The 20,257-nt window shown below is 41.2% G+C and overlaps 1 protein-coding gene across 2 annotated transcripts in view; it reads right to left on the bottom strand.

The window, feature by feature from the left end:
• Positions 1-20,257, bottom strand: part of GLIS3 (GLIS family zinc finger 3) — a 323,632-nt gene that overhangs the window by 270,267 nt on the left and 33,108 nt on the right. For both annotated transcript variants that reach the window (XM_045020847.1, XM_045020848.1), the window contains exon 3: positions 12,676-12,781. The gene's annotated coding sequence lies outside the window, so the exon portion shown is untranslated. The remainder of the gene's footprint in view (positions 1-12,675; positions 12,782-20,257) is intronic.

Raw genomic sequence — 20,257 nt, 5'->3', positions numbered from 1 at the left:
TTAGGCCTGGAGAGGCAATTAGAATAATGGAGCAAACAAATCTTTGCTCCATTGAAGTCCCTGGGAGTTTTCCCATTGACTTTAGTGGGGCTAGGGTTTCACCAATGGTAACTAAAGGCTTGATCCTACACCCACTGAAGGCAGTGGGAGTGCTGCTATTGACATCAGAGGGTGTAGGATGGGGACCTAATGCAGCCTGGATTTAAAAGCAGAGGTTTTAAGAAAAACAGTGTAAGAGTAGCCACTGGAGTCAGTGGATAAAGATCCTGTCACCTGATTGGGAAATTAACTGTTTATAACCCTGATGTGAATGAGACTAGGAAAGTTCAGTCTCTTTTGCCAGCACTCCTAAGCCTCACCCCTTTTAATGGCCATGGAAGAGCCCTATAGTAACTCCCACAGACTGTGCGCCTGTGGGAGGGGAGACTGACTCTTCTGAAAACCAGGAATAGCAGCACATAGAAGGTTTGAGTTCCCTATAGGTAGCTCTGCCACTCACTTCCTAAGGGGACGGAATGGAGGGGATGTTAAAACACATTAGTATCTGGACAATCTTTCATTTGAAAGAGTTAACTTACCACGGAATCAGTGTCTATCTCCTTCTGGGGCTTGCCCAGCAGGAAGTCATGCATCGTTTGTACTGGGGAGTGCTCTGCAAGAGTTCTGTGTGCTACTGCTTGTATGTACTGTGCACTCATCACCTTATACTATCACTGAAGTAATAGCATAGGAACAGGGCCTCGGGAGGAGCAGCTCCATGCTATGCATAAAACACGGAGTTGCCTTCATTGAGCCTTGAGCCTATAGCTTGTGAGACCTAATTAGAGCTAAAGCTCTTTTTCCATTAGTCTGGCCTTATTTTGACTTCTGTATATTAATTTAAAGAAGCCTGGAAATGTACAAGAGGAGAATGTACTTTTCCATACTATTTTCTTTAAGCTTCCTGGGTCCGTGCAAATTTACTGAAGATATTGATGCATCAAGAGTTCCCATAAACTTATATTGTTATCCAGTCTACTTACTGCTAAGTATATGGATGCCCCAGCAGTGAGTGGATTAGCTCTTAAGTGTAACTGCCATATAGGACATTTGTGGTTTTATGCAAAAAGTATTTGTAAGATATGCTTCACTTCAAAACCACATTAAAACCATGAACAATTCAAGGAGAATTTATAGCTTATATAGAAGAACTTTGGGGGGCGGGGGGGACAACAAATATTTTACAGTATCTACTATGTTGACTATATTTGTACTGATATCATATGCAAGAATTTTCCATTAAGTTATATTTTTATTGGATCCCATCACTAAGAATTCATGAGGTTTATCCCTGGACTTACATTGGAGCCAGTACAAATTTGTTTATTATAGATTTATACAATGAACTAACTTATTAATAAGGAAATTTGCCAGATAAAGACTAAGATAACTTTAAATTAATGACTCAAACCTACAAAAGCAATGGAACACACACTTTAACCGATAAGGGGTACCATGTCAAACTCCAATGACAGAGCATCACCTTAAAGGGACACTGACAAGACTGTCAGGAACCAAATCTGACCTCCCTAAAAAGCTACTGTCTGTTTTAAAGTGTCTCTATATACGGAAAATAAAGTATCACTCCTTCAAACCAAAGAGTCAATGGAGCCTGATTTTCGGATGCTGACATGAATCTATTAGCACTACTCTCAGTGGGTTTTCAAGCACTATGATTTACTACTTGCACTGCGGTAGCATGCAAATGCATCATCAAGGATTGAGGCCTCATTGTGATAGACACAGGAAGAGATGGCCTCTGACCCAAAGAGATTACAATCTCATTTGAAGCAAGATGGAATGTGTCACTATTCCACATCGCACTCAAAGACTGGCTTAAATTTCCAATGTATTACACAAGCCATTTAAGTTGGTTGAAAACTAACCAAATTAGAAACGTTAGCAAATCTACACGTAAACATATTCAGAATGCTTTAACTGCTGAACAGCCAACAATCTAGTCAGTCAGGTCCAGTTTAAAGCCAATATTTAGTATATGTGCCGTTACTGTAGATGTGTATATGGGAGAAGCCATGCTATTTGATTCATTTTATTTATTAGGGTATTACACACAACTATGGGGAGCCTGAAATGGCTTAATGTAGTTTTTCAGAAAACTAGCCTCTTGTCTAGCAGACCAGATACATTTTCTCCATAGTAACATTTTTTCTCCCTTATTGAGAACCCATACCTAATAAGACAGCTTTAATAGAAATAAAAATACAATCTATGTGAGTATCCGTGAACTCATTTAGTTGCCCCACTAAGACATGGCATCATGGTGTGCGGATGCTGAAAACAAGGTCTCAAAGCTTTAGGGCCAGACCGTGCTCTCAAGTTTAGACCTTCAGACCTAGAAAAATCTTTTTGTTAGGGGCCCCTTGTTGAAAATTGTAATTAGATGCTGTAAGAGGGTGCATTGACCCTTTAGATAAGGCTCTCGTCTACAGCTGGTCAAAAAACAGTACCATTTTAAGAAGGAACATGATGAGGAGGTGAATTATTTTTGTTGAATTCTTTTGTCCAAACTGAAGATTTTATTTTTGACTTCTGTAACCCTGGAAAGGGCAAAGCTTAGTTTAGCCAGAGGGAAACTGGCAAAGGAGACACGGAGAAAGTGGCTACATCACCAGAGGACCAGGTAAAAGATGTGTGATGGATGGCTTAGGGTTAGCTGGCTTTTCATGCCTGTGTGCTGTTCTTACAATGTAATACAGGGGTAAGACTGAACATTCTGCTCTCAAAGCTGGAAAAAAACTTTGCTTATTCTTTCAGATGTTTGTGGCATCTTGTCCAAAAACAATCTTGATAGCTGATTCAAAAGTCTAATTCTTTAATTTTATCTCTGATCTTATCTTCTGTTTCAATAGTAGTAGTCATGTAACTGATACAATGTACATCAACTAAGGTGAAATGATAAAAGAGACTGAAGTGCACCCTATGTAAAATAAGGAATAGCAGATTCCCAGGATTAAAGTTAAATCCATTCCAAAATGCTACGGTTGCATTCCCCAGTTTTCAGTGGGAAAGCAAGTCTTGTGTCTCACCACAGGAAACAGACTGAAACGCTTGAGAGGAGCATATATGCAAATGCATCTTTCTCCCCATTGTTTGTCGCTCCGGCAGCTTTCAACCAGAAACCTCTTCCTGTTCCTTGAACTTGGATGTTTAACACCTAGATGTGGCAGGACTGGAGGGAACCAAAGCTCTTTATTCAACTTGACTGTGGTCAGTTTTCAGCTAAGAGCTAGTCCTACAAACGGGGCATGCTTAGATGCGAGTTCTTGGGTCAAGGTCTTGTTCTTCAGCTTGATAAGTGCTAGCCAAAGCCTGTACCTCTGACTCAGTCCTTATGTTAAATCAATGAGAGTTTTCCATGAATAATTACAGAGTAAGGGCTACAGAATTTGGATCCATCTACTTGGCCAAATTTTACAAACAATACCATCATAAAGAGTCTTATTTGCTATGTAACCACCACCATCTCCCTCCCTCCCTCCTTCCCCCTTACAGTACAACCACTCTATTTCAGAATACCTCTGTAAGATTTCTAAATTTCTTATCACCATCAACAAAGCCAGCTTCTTTTCCCTTCCACTCATGTGCAAGCCTAATTTTGAAGTCACCAAAACAACAGAACACACCAGTGGAAGCTAAGACACATGCATTTAGAACTCAACGTGAGAGAAAGCTGTGTTAGAAAACAAATGAAAAAACCTACACATTTTTATAGCACTTTCATACTGAAGCACTTAAAGTACTCGACAAATTATGAGCTTGATTCTGCAGTGTTCTTATTCAGAAAACACTTCTGCTAACACATAGGAATCAGAGCATTAAAATTCAGGCCTATTATCTATTATACACAAACATACAGAGGAATCTCTTCAACAAAATGTAGTTGCCTTTGGGGGAAAAACACAACAGCCTCTTAACAGTATACAGTGACACTATGAGACCTTTTAGGGACAGGAAGTTAAGAATACTGTACCCAACTGAAATTGCAGGGGATTTTTAGATTCATGGAATCAACACCTCAGTTCCTACAAAAGTTTGATCAGATCTCTAATGACCACGGGTGTCAATCATTTCAGTTATAAATCTCATATAAAGACACAGGAATAACAAAATACAGTTGACAGAAAAGCTAATGCAATACTCTTTGGGGGACCAAAAGTTAATTTTTTAATACACAAGCTTTCAGACCTCAAGGTATGAGCATCAAGTGTATTTTCAAATAGGAGAAAGAAGATAGGGGGACCAAAATTTGGTCTAGACTCAATCTGTGTGTCTAAACATAAGTAGGGTTAGACCTGGTCTATACCACAAAGTTTGGTTGACATAAGCTGCCTTGCATTGACCTAGTTGTGCATGTGTCTATACTTAAAATGTGTCTCTCTACAACATAAGAACCTCACTGTGGTGACGCAGTAACACTCCCTGCCCAAACAGCAATGAGCTATGGTTGATGTACTGCAGTCAATGCAGTCCAAGTGTAGACACTGCATTATCTATTTCGACCCTAATCATCCATCAGCAGCTGTTCCACAATGCCTGACACTGGCCGCTCTGTTTACAGTCATGAACTTCACTTCCCAGGGCTCACAGAAACCACAAGCCCATCTGCCCCCTCCCTTAAAACCCTGCGAATTTTTGAAATGGCTTTTCCTGATTGCCCAACTTGGCAAGCACATCTAGCAGCTCTCCATTGTTGTATGCAACTGGCCAGCCAATGATGCCAGCTACATGCTCTAAACGCATTCTGGGCTGGAGTAGACAAGAGATATTGGATCTCCTGGGCCTGTGGGGAGAAGAGGCTGTGCAGTAACAGGTATGGATCAGCCATAGAAATATGGACATCTATGAGCAGATTACATGGGAGAAGCAAGAGAGGGGTGTAGCAGGGTGAGCACCCGCTCCGGCCCTGGAGGGGTTGGAAAAGCCCTGCAGAGGGCTGGGGTTGGGCAAGGTAAAACCCTGGCTGATTGGAGAGCAGAGTTAGGCAGGGGAGCATGTGGAACAGTTTATGTACACAAGGATTGCATTGAATCCTTGAGAGATCTTAATGAAATTTTCATGGAGGTACTCTGCAATCCTCTCCCAAAGGATCCTAGGGATGGCAGCCTTATTTCTTCCACTGCAGTAGAACACTTTCTCACACCAGTGCCTGGTGACTTTGGCAGGCACCATTGCTGTGAACAGGCTAGGGGCATACAGGCCTGGGCAACTTTGGGATGCAAGCAGCAGCTGTGATCTGTGCCTTTGTTACCCTGAGAAGTGAGATATCAGTAAAATCACCCCTGGCCAGGGAAAATGGTGCCAGTATTCAGTGCCATTGCCCTAGATTCAGTTTCATGTAACTGAGCAATTTCCTCATTTCTCTCACCCCTAGGGGCCATTCTCACCATGACTGGAGCTGTGCACAAGTACTCTGAAGCAGAAGTGTCTTAAGCAGGTCTGGTTTAAAACTTTGGGGAGCAAGGGAAGGGAGTTCAGAACCGTAACATTTGCTTGCCATTGTGACTATTCTGACAATGGTACCTCTGTGTGTTTTATTTGTAGCTGCAGGCTTGAGGGTTCTCCCTCCACACCCCTGGAATGCCTGAGCCTGATAAGGAGGAGAGAGAGGAGGAGATGTTCAGCTAGAGCCTGCAAGCCAGTGCTGCATCAGACCGTAAGCAGAGGGCCTGGAGGGTGAATATTTCAAGCTGCTTGGAGAAGGAAAGAGTGAACAGGAGAAAGGCCCAGGAGTCCCAACAGGAAAAGGAGAGGGAGATGCACTAGGGGGCTTCTCTGACAGTAAACACTGATGCCGCACATTTTTGTGGACCTATAGGTCCACAAATCATAGGCTTGTCTCCCTTTGCGTTCCATAGAGTGCTGCACTTTAGCGCCTCCAAACCCACCCCTGCCTCTACATTCCTCAGGGCACCAGAGGCTGCATCCTTACCCCTACCGCTCCACAGCAGGAGGCAGTAAGGGCAACCACCGCTTCGCATACACTGACCTGAGAGAGCCACGGTTGCTGTACATGTAGTCAAAATGAATATGAATGTTCTTTCCTTTTGTTAATAAACGAATGGATCAGAACTTAAGTTTTTAATGTATCTGCTGTTAAATTGCACAGACTTTTCCCACTGGTTTTGTTACTCAATAAAATTCTACACTTTGGAACATAATTCATCTTTATTAGTTCACAATGTATGCTGCAGAATGCCTAGCAGTGCTGAAAGCACCCACTTACTTGTTTTTGTACTGTGTGACAGAACTCATAGGATTAGTGATGAACAGTATAATAGTTATAAACATACAGCAAGGACCAGAAAATTAATAGACGCACTGACAGTGTTATATACACAGGTGCACACCAAGCACCATATAATTCCTAACAAGCCCCAAAACTACAAGGCCAGGTACAGCACAGTTCACAATGTATTACTGTGGCTCACTGTTAACATACTCTTTCAAAGCCTCCCTCAGCCATATAGCTCTGTGCTGAGCTCTTCTAACAGCCTTTGTGTCTGGCTGTTCAAACTTGGCAGGACAACTGCCCCAACCCCAGCCCAGCAGCAACATTCCCCCTTTGCCTCACAGATATTATGCATAACACAGCAGGCTGCTATAACCATTAGGATATTTTTCTCACAGAGATCTAGTCTTATGAGTACACAATGTCATGGTCCCTTCAATCTACCAGAAGGACATTCAACTGTCATCCTGCACCAGCTGAGGCTGTAGTTGAATCTTCCCTTGATGCTGTCAAGGTGGCCTGTGCACAGCTTCATGAGCCAAGAGAGCAAGGGATAGGCAGGTCCCCCAGGATCTCTACTGGCATTTCAACATTCTTTCCTAACCAGCGGATTACCACGGGCAAAGTCCCTGCTTGCAGTTTTCTGAACAGTCCTGTGTTCTTAGAGACACAAGTGTCATGCATCTTCCCTGACCAGCCAACACTGATGTCAGCGAAGCATCCCTGTTGGTCCTCCAGCACTTGTATAACCATGGAAAAGTAGCTTTTTCTGTTAGATGCTCTGGGGCAAGGTGGGCTGGTGCCTAGGATACACATGACATCTATCACACCAGCACAGTTCGGGAATCCAATTGCTGCAAATCCATCCACTATGTCCTGCACTTTGCTGAAAGTCAGAGTCTTGTGTAGCAGGAGATTAATAATGGCCCTGCAAACTTACATGACAACAGCCCCCACAGTGGACTTTCCAACTCCAAAATGATTTCCCATGTGCTGGTAGCAATCCGGTATCACAAGTTTCCACAGTGTGAATGCCACTTATTTAACCACTGCCAGTGTTGCCTTCATTCTAGTGTCCCTGCACCAGGGCTAAGGTGAGCTCGGCACACAGATTCCATGAATGTGGCCTCTCTCATCCAAAAGTTGTGTAGCCACTGCTCATCATACCAAACCTGCATTACGATGTGATACCATCAGTCAGTGGTGGTTTCTCAAGCCCAGAAGTGGTGCTCCACCATCTGCATTTTTTCCATGAACTTCACCAACAACCTTAAATTGTTTTTTGCTATATCCCACACCTATCTGTCCTCCATGAAATTGTCCTCTTCCTCACTGATGTGGTTCTTCTTGCAGCACTGGAAATGCTGGAGTATGATGCAGCCTTGCTTGCAACGCTCATGACAATAGTGCAGAGCTGTGCAGGATCCAGGTTTCTGTCAGAAACAGTGGACAGAGAGGAGGCCATGCAGGTTCATGGGATTTTTTAAGAAGGCACAAAAGTTATAGGATATGGTTGACTTTATGGTATGGAGAAAGTTGCATGTCAGGAACTTTACACCTTTCTCCCAGTCACCCCTGTTTCTGCCTCACCATTCATTGACAAAACTTCCCGAAAGACAGTGCACTGGATGGTGGTGAGCTGTACACTGGAATATCTACCTATGGTGCACCACACTATGCAAGCACTCCTGGTGATTACACACAGAACTGACACAAGGAGCCAAGCATGCACATGCACAAGTGATATACCAAGTGCAATACATTTATGCCAACATAAATTGTGTTGGCTAAAGTTTACAGTGTAGACATGGCCTTAGGCTTTGATCTGAGTTGGCAAAACTTATGGAAAATTTATACTCTGCCATACATGCCTAATTACCATCCAAAGGGTTTGTATGTTCTTATTTCAATATCAGGAGCTGGCATGAACTCATCCTACCCCTAGTATATGCTGTCTTGACACTACATATAGTACAATGATTACAACTTTAATAAGCAGCAAGGAAAGTAATTTCCCACAGCCCACACAGAAACATTAGAAGGAAATGCTGAGAAAGTGGAACCACCATTTGTTTGTCCTACACTAAGATCTTCTGATATTAATAATGATTTCTTGTGTAAGCCCCAGCAACCTGAGATTGTTTGTCTGATAAGTGCAATACTGAAACTCACTTTTCTTGTTTGTGAGCACCAGCATTTTTCTAATCACCTCTGTGGTAAACACATGGTTAGTCTTCTGTTTTCTCTTGTTTCTATACCTTCAGACTTTAACCACACTTTCTGGAGTTCAAATTCTTTTTAATTATCTGTTATAAATATATCCACACACATAGCCCATTCCTGGAAATCAATGGAAGTTTTACCTGAGGAAGCACTAAGGTCCAGAAAATGCATGTTAAAGGACAAAAAAAATCCTAGAGTGACAGGGGACTTAACACCCTAAACATGCAGTTGTCCAGAGATCTGTGTGAATCTTGGTACACCTGTAAAGGGCAGGACCAATCATGCAGAGGTCCAGTGCCTCTGCCCAGGCAATCACCTTTGCATGGAACACTGCTCCTGCAGGAGTTGTATTCCCACTGGCCAATCACCTTGTGCAAAACCCTCAGCTCCGAAAGGCATGAAGATGTGGTGCTTAGGCACAGATATTGTGTTGGTTCTCTGCCATCTCTGGAAGGAAGCATGTTGATTGATGGGTGGTGGCTGCTCCTCAGCGCTACCAACACCAGCCTCCAGCCCCCAATCCCTAGAGCTCCCATTTGTGGGGGAGGGCAGGAAAGAGAGCAGGGAATAATGCTGCAAAATTGGTATTTCCCTTTCATATTCCACATCCGCTTCAGATGTACCCGATCTGGCTCAATGCAAGGTAGCATTGTGGACAATCAGGTCCAGAGTAAGGAGAGCAAGATGGGCCCATCACTTTCAATAGGTTGATTTCTAGTGTAATAGTTGATATCTAGTGTAATGGTTAGAAGATAATTTTCTGGGCTGATTAGCTGTCATTCTTTTGCATTAACTTATCATGGAATCATAGGGCAGATGCATGCACTATGTAGCCAGCTACAATTTCCAAAACTTCATGGCCTGGGCCATTAGGTGAGAATTAAAATCCTTTTAAAAGCTGTAAATAAGAAATTATTGGGGGGGACTGGCCTTGTTTAACTAAATATCACTCCAACTTGTCCAAACAATATTAGAATCAGATCATAGAAGTCTAACGCAGATTGACTGTTCCTTCTATCATTCCTTTAGAAAAGAATCTATCTAGCTTCTGCATTTAGGTGCCCACCACTGTAATATCTCGACAGCATCTACAAGTTAAAAAAGCCATGCATCCTAAATGATGCTGTGCATCTCTTCGTTATTTGATTTCATAGGCAATTATTTCTAATAGACTAAATGTCTTGTTTATTCCTACGATTATTTGCTCCATTTGAGATTTGTGTCTTTTGTTCCTACACAGTTATGTCTATTTCCTAGAAAGGTCCCACTCCTCTTGAAGTTAGTGACAAAACTGATTTCACTGAATACAAGCTCAGGTCCCAGGTTGGAGCTGTTCACACGCTAAGTCTATGTTTGCACATATCTGAAGTAAGAAAGATGATAAACAGGTATTAAAATCTTATTTTTTTTCTGACATTGCTTTTGGGTCTACATATAAGTATGCACACATTTCTGAACCACAATAAGTTTATTTAGTGGTGGGTGTAGTGATTTGGAAGTCTGTATTCCTGCATTTTGTCAAGTCACTATTAAAAAAATCTCTGTACTTCAGTTTACTCATCTGTAGAATGGGCATAATAATGTGAAGCTTAATTCATTCACGTTTATATAAAAAGTTCCCCAATAAATGTAAAATACATTAACAATATGATATGGTACCTATCAATAGTTCTTTACATTACTATCTTTATTCCTCTTAAAATAGGGCTCTAAGTAGAGGAACAGTAGAAACAGTTCAGGTTATAAACTCTTGATCAGGCACATGATGTGCAGTGTGAATGTCTAAAGAATGCAGGGATACAGCTAAATAAGTAATGAATCATATAATGCCACTTTAGCAAGCTCAGTGTTTTGTTTTGTTTTTAATTTAGCACCAGGATACCCTGGACTGCAGATATACAAAAGTTCAGATACTGTAAAAACAGTAACAGGTCTATCATCAGTGAAAAGTGTCTTCCTGACATAATTAAATATATTTAAAAACACCATAAAAACTATTTTAATTATAGTTTGTGAATCATGTATCTCCCCTCAAGAAATACTCCATCACAATGTAGCAGGCAATTCTGTTACAAAAGCTATAGATCAAATCCTCCTGTCTGAATTTAAAACTCCTCAGTTCATGTTGAAAATACAACCCTGATTGGCCCTGGTGGAATACACTTTTTAGGACTTCCAGAAAATGGAATTGAACTAAAACCTGGCTCACTGAGCATGACACATTTCTTTAAGTCATCTTAGTCATTTTAGCTTGCAAATGCTCCCTTGCTGACTCAGTTCAATGCATTTCCTTCTGCTACACCAAATTCTGCCCTCTGATATGCACATGCAGTTCATTGACTTCAGTGGGAATGGGAGTACAAATCTTAAGGGATAATTTGGCCCTATTCATGTCTACGTGTTCTCCCTCCATTGCTAGAAGTGTGTTTTCGTCCCTGCTCAATGCAGTTTCCCCTCATTTAGTTTACTCTATTAAAGACAGTTAAAGCCCCTTTTAAAATTTCCAAGCCTATAGTTTGGCTGTAAAAGAAATTCTTAATTAATCCACTATTCATTATAGCTGGAGAAGTTTGCATTTCCGCAAAAACCACTGGCATTCAGAGTTTCAGCTGAGAATGTGCTTCGATGAGTATCACTCTTCAAAGTGTTCAGTTACATTAACACTACAGTAGCAAGCCTGTTAAAGGTTACCTTTAGAAAAAGCCTGCTAATGCTCTTGAGCAATAGGTTGAAATCCTGCCCTAGTGATTTCATGAGGTCTCCTTGCCCCCAAGTACACCAATAGAGAGAGGAATGACTATCCTAATCTTTTTAATGCTCTCCTACAGTGAAAGATGATTCTTGGGAAGCTGTATCCAAACAAAAACTCATTTGTTGTTGTTGCCGGGGTTGTATACAAAAGGGGTGTTTGCTAAAGCACCTCTTTTGTGTGCCAAATCTGTCCACTTATTGTTGCACAATCCAGAGATATGTAATTTATTTTAGAAAAACTAGAGCACAGAGATTCAGATCTTTTATGAATAGGAAATTGAAAAATCTGAATAACTGATAGGTACATGGCATTATTTCCTTCTGTTAAAGTAATTTACTTAGCAAGGAATAAATGTTGTTAACTTATCAGCACCCAAATACCTTCATGAGCCTCGACACAAACTAACATATTTTCAAGAGAAGCAATATGTCTCAACCTGTAGAGGGGGAAAATGCATGCACACACACAAAAATAGCCCCATCTATCACATACCCAACTTATAAAATCAAAACTTTATCAGTACAGGATTCTAACTACTCAAGATTAAAAAAACAAAACCTTTATGCTTCCTGGAGTTTTTGGACTTCCTAAAAAAAGGTTATTTATTTAGCTGCTGAAAGAATGGAATCGACTTTACTATATAAAATTATATTACTATATAAAACAAAAGCCATGTTTACCCTTGAAAATAAAACAGAAACCAATGCCATAATGTTGTATGTTAAGTAGCAACTGCTAATGTTTACAGTTACTGCTGTTTTGTTTTGTTTTTTAATTTCCAGCTCTGCCATATTACAGCTCAATACATAGCTTTTACAATGAAACATTTATAAGGCCTGCATAAGTAGTCAAAGTAGTTTGACTTCAGTGAAATACTCAAATACTTAAAGGTAAGCATGTGCTTAATCATTTTGGAAGTCAGTTGGCTCTTCAGTCAGTTTTTGTGGGGTTTTTAAAATCATAAACTACTAACTAGTCATTTAAACGGCATGTTAAAAAATGCCACCTCTGCCTCTGGTTACTATATTGCAGTTATAATTCCTAAGTGCTTTTGTGTTACGTGCCATATTGAGATCAGTAAATGATTTCTTAGGTTCCTATAATTATTCAACTCAAGACAGAGCAAAACATCAGCTCCATTTTGAGATTAATTTGCTTCATGCTATATAATGAGAGAGACTGATTAGTTCAAATAACAGCCATAAAAATCAATGGATTAATTTTCTGCCTGATAGTCAAGCATGACATACACTTTGGATTGACCTTTTGCTGTTATAAAATAGCTCTCTGTAAATATCTATGTTAAAAACATCTGTAATAGTTATGCATATACTGAGACATATTTATATAATAAAAATGTAAGTGTCTTGGAATCACTGAAGTATACAGATTGCCAATTTACGTAACCTACCTGTTCGTATTGCTGTTACTCTCATCTTCCTTTCTCCATCCCTCCCATCCTGTTTGTTACGTCCATTTGATGTCTTCTCTTAACTGACTGAGACTTCTGGGCACTCCTACAACACAAACAAATCAATAATGATGCTGTTGTGCAAATTAAAACAGAACTACAACAACAACATTTGAAGCCAGGTGATCCTGCTAGCCCAGTGGCAGAGCGCTGCATTAAGGCAGAGAAGACCTGAATTTCATTCCTGACTTGGGTTTCTGGCTTCCTAGAATGGTAGATGCTTAGAGTTCTGCAGCTAGAGCATCTTTAAGCTCTGAGGTGGGAAGTAGTTCATGTCACTAGTAGTCGTTCACAACACTTCTAGACTTGTAAGGAAATGTGTGGATAGGCTACAAAAGGAATCCACCCTAATCTTGCTCCTCCAAAGTGACGTGGGCTTTGGTCTTGAGAGTGGAGAGTGTAATACAGACTTACGGGTCTAGAAGGGAGATAGAAGACCCCAAGGGGGAAAAATACAACATAGTTCTTCCTGCTTTGGACAGACTTTTCGCCCCTCTACTTGCACTACTACATCCAGGCTTCCCCGGAGCTATTTTTAAGGTGTCTTTCACTGACTTCGAAAATGATCCTAGCACTCTTGGATCAAGTCTACTCTCAGGTGTTTGCTATTAGCGTGGGTAGAACTCTTCTTGGCAGGCTGGAATGCACTGTAGAGCTCATTTTGCTGTTTGTCTGAGAAGATGCAAAATACACTCAGCTAATAATCTGGGAGGCTGGAAAAGGACCCTTATATGTAAATCTGTGTAATAAGAAGGATTGCCTGGTACTTAAGGCACTGGCATGGAACTCAGGAATTCTAGATTCAACTCCCAGCTCTGCTACAGACTTCTTATATGTCCTGGGCAAGTCATTTAAATTTGTCAGTTCCCCATCTGTAAAATGGGAATAACATTTCCACTGTCTACCTTATCTATATAGACTGCAAGGCCCAGATTTTTAAAAGATATTTAGGCATTGCTGCGCTCACCATTGCAACACTTCACTGATTTAAGAGCCTAAGTCTCATTTCAAAAGGAATCTAGGCACTTAGTTGCCAAAATCCCATTGACCAGGACCGTGTTTTACTACAGATTTGTCTAGGGTCTAGCACAGTGAGGCCTCAAGTTGCTACTATAATACAAATTTTAAAATAATGTAGGGTGCAGATAGGATCATTAACCATCTCCTCTAGTGCTCTTGAGTACTAAAGGAGGATCGTGTCCCCTTGTTTCAAAAGAAAGAGGTTCCTTACATCCCTTATTCCCTGCTGTACTCCAATACAGCAGATAAACCCTTTCAATATATTTGGAAAATAAATCCATGTATAAAAGTAATCACAGATTCCTGTTAAGGTGGAGCCTGTTTGCTAAAATGCTACCTCATTCTGTCTACCTGAGCACTCAGCTGCTACTGGTGAAGCCAGGCTGGCTTTGTAATTTTTTTTTAATCATTATGTGCACACTTTTGAACATGATTTAAGTACAATGAAAATTATTTGCTAACCACCTTTGCCAATACATAGAAAGCTATTATGTTGTTTCTACGGAAATTGCAGATCTACCTTAAAATGGAGGAAAATGCAAGGTAGATGCAAGAATTGTATTCTAATTTAGAGATCAGGATTAAATGATAAAATGCATGGTACTAGCATCAGGTTTTCTTTCATAGAAAAACCAAGTTGAAAATCTAACTTTTGTTAATGCCCTCCTCTCTGGTACATTAGGACTTATTTATGTGGAGTAAAAGTCATTTTCATTTGTCACTCTACAAACATGCATGAGATATAAACATTGCTTAGAGACAGATAAGGATTCTTCAGCCTTCATTTAGTATTAACATTGATTCTATTGTGAAACACAATGTTGCCTCTTCTTCACAAGTGAGTTTGCAGTGACCTCTATAGGATAGACCTAAAATAGATGCACTTGTGTTCCAAGCTAGGATACATGAAATAATAATCATGCTGGACCAGTTTGTGCCCCCACAGATCCACGTACGGTGGAGATCCTCCACACACAGATCTTTCCGTCTCTGTGTGGAAGGAGGAGGAGGAGGATCACCAACCTTAGGGTCAAGATGCATCCAGTCACAAGGAACCAGCTGAGATGCAATATCTGTGGCTGCATTAAAGTTTCTAAAGAACCCTTCTACTCTGTGAAACCCTTTTTTGGGATGGGTTGCAGGGACAGCAGCAGGTGGAGAAGTCCAGTGGAGCAGAGGTTTCAGTGGAGCACCACTACCAGAGAAGTGCAGGGCAGAAGGCCTGATCCTGTAAGCACCTGTGAGATGCTGAGCATAGGTATAACGCGGGGAGGGGAGGGCAGAACTTGGCTGGAATTTCCACAGTCCAGCTTCTGGAGGATGCTCAATTCAATTTACACCCTGGGTGAAGAGTAGAGGAACTGAATGGTATCCCACTGTGCAGCAGGCACTATTAGTGTAGAGACAAGAAACAGGAGCTAATTTGATTTCTGTTTCTTTGGATGAGCAATAATAGAATGTTCTTCAAATCAGAGATCATGGAGAGGAGCAAAGGTACACGAACACAGATCCCAATCACTATAGATTTCCAGTTCCATTTCTAAACCAGAGAGAGAAAGTCAGCTGCAAATGCACATTCATACCTGGGGATGCCTATCTGACTCTTTTGAACTTTGTGCTCATCACTAATCCAGACAAACAATGGTGAATGGTTCCAACAAGAGATTTCACCAAAAACCACACAGCTGAACCTCATGCTTTTGCTGCTGTCTAGAACAAATAAACCATGCATTAACTATTAGGTCCAGATCCTCAGAGGAGAAATACTTCATAGGCAAAGGATATCAGCCTTATATTGTGAAAAGCTCACACTTTAGACACTATTAATTTTGAAACCAAAAGTATCAAAGAGCAATAGAGCTACATGTCTGCCAGTCATACATACATATGCAGCCACTGATTTTGGTTGAAGACAACACTAAGATACAGTAAAAGCTGTATTATGTGGCACTTTACCAGCCAGAAAGCGCTATAAGCTAGCATTTATGATCTTCATTGAATGTCCGGTTTATAGTCCAGTTGGCGCGGGGCTGGCCGGCTCCCTACCTGCCTCCACGTGGCTCCCCGCAAGCACGGATATGTCCCTGCTGCTCCTAGGCAGAGGCGCAGCTAGGTGGCTCTGCTCACTGCCCCTGCCCCGAGCGCTGGCTCCACAGCTCCCATTGGCTGGGAACTGCAGCCAATGAGAGCTGTGGGGGCAGCATCTGCAGGCAGAGGCAGCTCACAGAGCTGCCTAGCCATGCCGCCGCCTAGGAGCATCAGGGACATGTCACTGCTTGCGGGGAGCCACCTGAGATGACTGTCGCCCGGATCCAGCAACCCACACCCCGTCCTGTGCCCCAACCCCCTCCCACACCCAAACTCCCTCCTTCTTAGTTAACCAGAATTTTTTACTTATCAGCACCCCCAATATGCCAAACAACAAAGCTTTTACTGTATACTGAACTGAGAAGTGCATATCAATCTTGAATCTGACTGTCAGTATTTACCCTGAAAGATAGTCTCAGTGTTGAAGAAAAACAAGCATTAATATGTATTTCAGTACTTTTCATGTTCAGTTCACTTGAATGTTAGACAGTACGTAATGTGTGCCATGGCTGAGCCCTGGCACCTCTAGGCTTGGCAGTTCATAGCCCCAGCACCTCTGGGCTTGCTGCATCAGTTATGAATGTAAAAAAATTGCTTGAGCCCCAGCACCTAATTGCTTGATTCCCAGCACCTCTGCCATTACAAATTAAATACTGATGTTAGATAGTAATAATAGTAGGGGGAAGTAATAACAGTGGTGGGGCAATTTATAGATCTCAATTTATAGATGAGGAAACAGACACAGAAAGGTTAGTTACAGTGCTTAATTTGTGTCAGGGCTTGCCAGGGCTCAGCACTGGCACCTCTGGACTTGCCACTTCAGTTATGAAAGTAAAAAAATTGCTTGAGCCCAGCACCTCTTTCATTACTAATTAAGCACTGGTTAGTTACTTGTCGAAGGACTAAGAGGAGATTAGCACCTGAGCACAGAAACTGTAATTCATTCTCTTCTATACTTATTCCTTCAGTTTATCTGCATACAGAAATCCTATTGATTTTTTAAGTCATTGATTTCAAAGGACTGTATTTGCAAAAATCCTTGCATTTTACTAATACAAGATTGCACTGCAAGTCAGGACTAGAACCCTGAACTTCAGGCTGCTAGCTTTGTGCTTGATCGAACAGTGGTACCAATGCATCATCTTATTGTGATTTAATTAGTACAAAAGGGAACGAAAGCTGCTAGTTTTTTTCCCCACTTCACCTTCGACTGTGCTGCAAGTAAGAGTACTTTACAATCAGGTTCTGAGTTCACTTTTATTAGAAGGCACTCTTCTTAGCATATGCGTAATGTGCCTCATGTGGCACATGACCAGAATTCATCACTGAATTTGGTCCGCTGGTTGTATCATTAGCTTCTCCAGCTTGGGACGAATACTGACGAGAAGTGCAACGCAAATGCTTATTCATGCCCTCCATTAGAATGCATTGGGAAATGCCTTATTCACAATTAATATGTAGGGATAATGGCTAGGGCCAGCCCACATTTTCGCACCTGAGGCGGGGAGCACAAATGACGCCCCCATACCCCTTTGCTTGGGCCAAAACTTTGAAAGGTCTCAAGTCTGCCTTCTTCCTGTTCTACTCCTCTCATGGTACTGCTCTGCTACCTATCCCAATAAAGGAGAATTAACAACTTAAAATGCCTTGTTCAAAAATTGTAAGTAACACTTAACTTTCAAATGCCTGAACAGCAAATGTAACTTTTCTTGTCTGCATAGTAAACACAGGCATTTTTATCTGTTTGAATAATCAAAGTGGTGCTTTCTGTGCCTTCTTGGTTGCAAAGATTTGAACTGCTTCCTGAAGGTCCACAGTCTGGGCCACTCATGCTCTATTGAGATGGTTGCAAGGCCTACCAGCCTCTCCTGTGTCATTGTGGAGCATAGCTGTGTTTTTATTAACTTCAGCTTGGAGAAGCTGTGTTCTCCACTGGCAACTGTTACAGGAAGTGTTAGAAGTATGCACAGAGCAACAAAAGCATTTGGAAAGAGGGTGATCATCTTATTTGTGCACATATATTCCAGAACAGCCTTTGGAGTTGATCCTGCTGAAATGTATCCTGAAAGGGTTTTCAGTTCATCACCTAAATCACTCGCATCAATATCCCGCATGTCATCATGTGTCAACACTGTTTCTAGTGTGCTGCATTGCTGGTGTAGGTCTCCTTCAGGTATAGTGAGGAGTTTTGGAATATCATACAACATCCCAAATATACTGCTGTGTTCCTTGAGCTGCATGAAAAGTTCTTCAACTGACTGTATTGCACAATCTAGCAACTGGTTAAAGAATTCAACTTTGAATTGTTGTTTGGGGTCTCTTATGGGATTATCCTGTGCCTCGTAATCAAAATGTCGTCTTCTTCAGTGACTCTTGTATTCTTGAATGGGTGGGGAAATAGCTTCAGTGTGAAGTTCCTCTGCCAACTTCTGTGCACTCTTCAGAACATTTTGAAATCCCTCATCTGACCGGTAAGACTGTAGGTATGACTTTGCTTTGTCCAGTTGTTCCATTGCTCCAGATATATCAAGGTCAATACCTTGGAGTCCCTTGCTTATAACATTTATTTCAAACAGTATGTCATGCCACAACACTAAGCCACACAGACAATTAAAGTTATGTATGTTTCTGGTGATTCCATTTCCCTCTGCCACTGTTCTCCCATGAACAGTTCCTGTCATAGCATTATCCTCCATAATGGCAACTATGGCATCATCTATCTTCCCAATTTGGTGTTTGATAGGCTTTATTGTGTTCACTCGACTTTCCCATCGTGTGGCACTCAGTGGTCTCAGTGTCAGAGAGGATGTTCCCAGATGTTGCTTCAAAATTTGCCATCAATGAGTTGATGCAGAGAAAAATACACAGATGCTTTGAATTACATTTAAAAATTCAGCAGCCTCACTAGCAGCTGATGCTACATCACTGATCACCAAGTTCAATGAATGAGAACTGCATGAGACAAAAAAAGCTTGAGGGTTTAACTCTCGGATCCGTGTCTGCACTCCTCTGTTCTTTCCTCTCATGTTGGCACCATTATCGTAGCCCTGACCTCTCATGTCAGCTATCGCAATTCCCAAATCTTCCAGCTTTTTAAGAAGCACATTTGTCATACCAACTCCTGTATAAAAAAAAATTTTAATGGAGATATCTTATCTCCTAGAACTGGAAGGGACCCTGAAAGGTCATTGAGTCCAGCCCCCTGCCTTCACTAGCAGGACCAAGTACTGATTTTGCCCCAGATCCCTAAGTAGCCCCCTCAAGGACTGAACTCATAACCCTGAGTTTAGCAGGCCAATGCTCAAACCACTGAGCTATCCCTCCCCCCTGTAGTATCATCAATGTCAATAAATTCTAGAAAATGCTCTCTGACAGTCACCATTGCAGGTATTCCATATGTGGATTCATTTTTTCACTAACCTCCTAGAATGTTCTAGAGGTTTGTAGAATCTCATGGAACCTTCCAGACTTTCTGAGAACTACATTTTCCTTGAACCTCCTAGAATGTTGTCAGCCATGCTCTTGTGGGTATATAAGGGGTGGGGTGCTGCAAGTTAATCAGAGAGATTAAGAAAAAAGTGAAGTGAGAGCCCAGCTGTGATATTGTGAACCTTGTTATATTGTGTAATTGTGAAAGTGTACTTGTGTTTTAAGACTTGTCGAGTGTAAGTAATGACTAATAAAGGACATATTTAATGAGATGTGCTTCAGTTCGCAAGAGCAAAGGGGAGAAAAGCGACCTTTTGAACTAAAGGACGAGGATTAACATTGTAAGGCTGTCACCCACTGTAACACTATTTAATACTGGTCCACCCAATGTTGGTGCACAATTCAATTTCTTGATGTTAGTACATTTCAGTTATTCTTAAAATTAAGAAGTCTCTATAAGCTTAGAGGAAACTATTTTTTATTTGCTTATATATGGCATGATTAAATACAGATTTACAGATCCTAGCATGCAAATTTATTATCTTACATGACAGGGATAAATCATGCATGCAAATTATGCAAAGTTGTGAAATGGGCTACAAATGCAATCAAAAATAAGGTATTTAAAAGTTTAACAAATGCAGGTGGGGGTGGGAGGGGAGTGCCAAAGACACTCCTCAGGGTGCCATTTTGTCTAGGCCTGGCCTTGACAGCAATTAATGCTGATAAGGATCCTTGTGGCACACTTGTTCTAGTACCTACAATGTATAGCATGCATTACATTGTAAAGAGGCTCCAGTACAGATGCAGAACATCAATTAATAGCTTGTCAGTCACAAAATAGCATGGAAAGGCACTTTAAAAAAAAGTGTCCTTAATTAAGGAGTCTCTGTAGAGCTCAGACAAGTTACAACGCCCCACCTTCAATCAGACTCTTTACAGTGACAAAACAATTTAGGCAAGGAAGTTTTGATAGCAGAAGCCA

Source organism: Mauremys mutica, chromosome 6 (genome assembly GCF_020497125.1).
Source record: "Mauremys mutica isolate MM-2020 ecotype Southern chromosome 6, ASM2049712v1, whole genome shotgun sequence".
Classification (NCBI taxonomy): domain Eukaryota; kingdom Metazoa; phylum Chordata; order Testudines; family Geoemydidae; genus Mauremys; species Mauremys mutica.
Note: the sequence above shows the minus strand (reverse complement) of the source record. Positions and strands in the feature narration are given on the sequence as shown.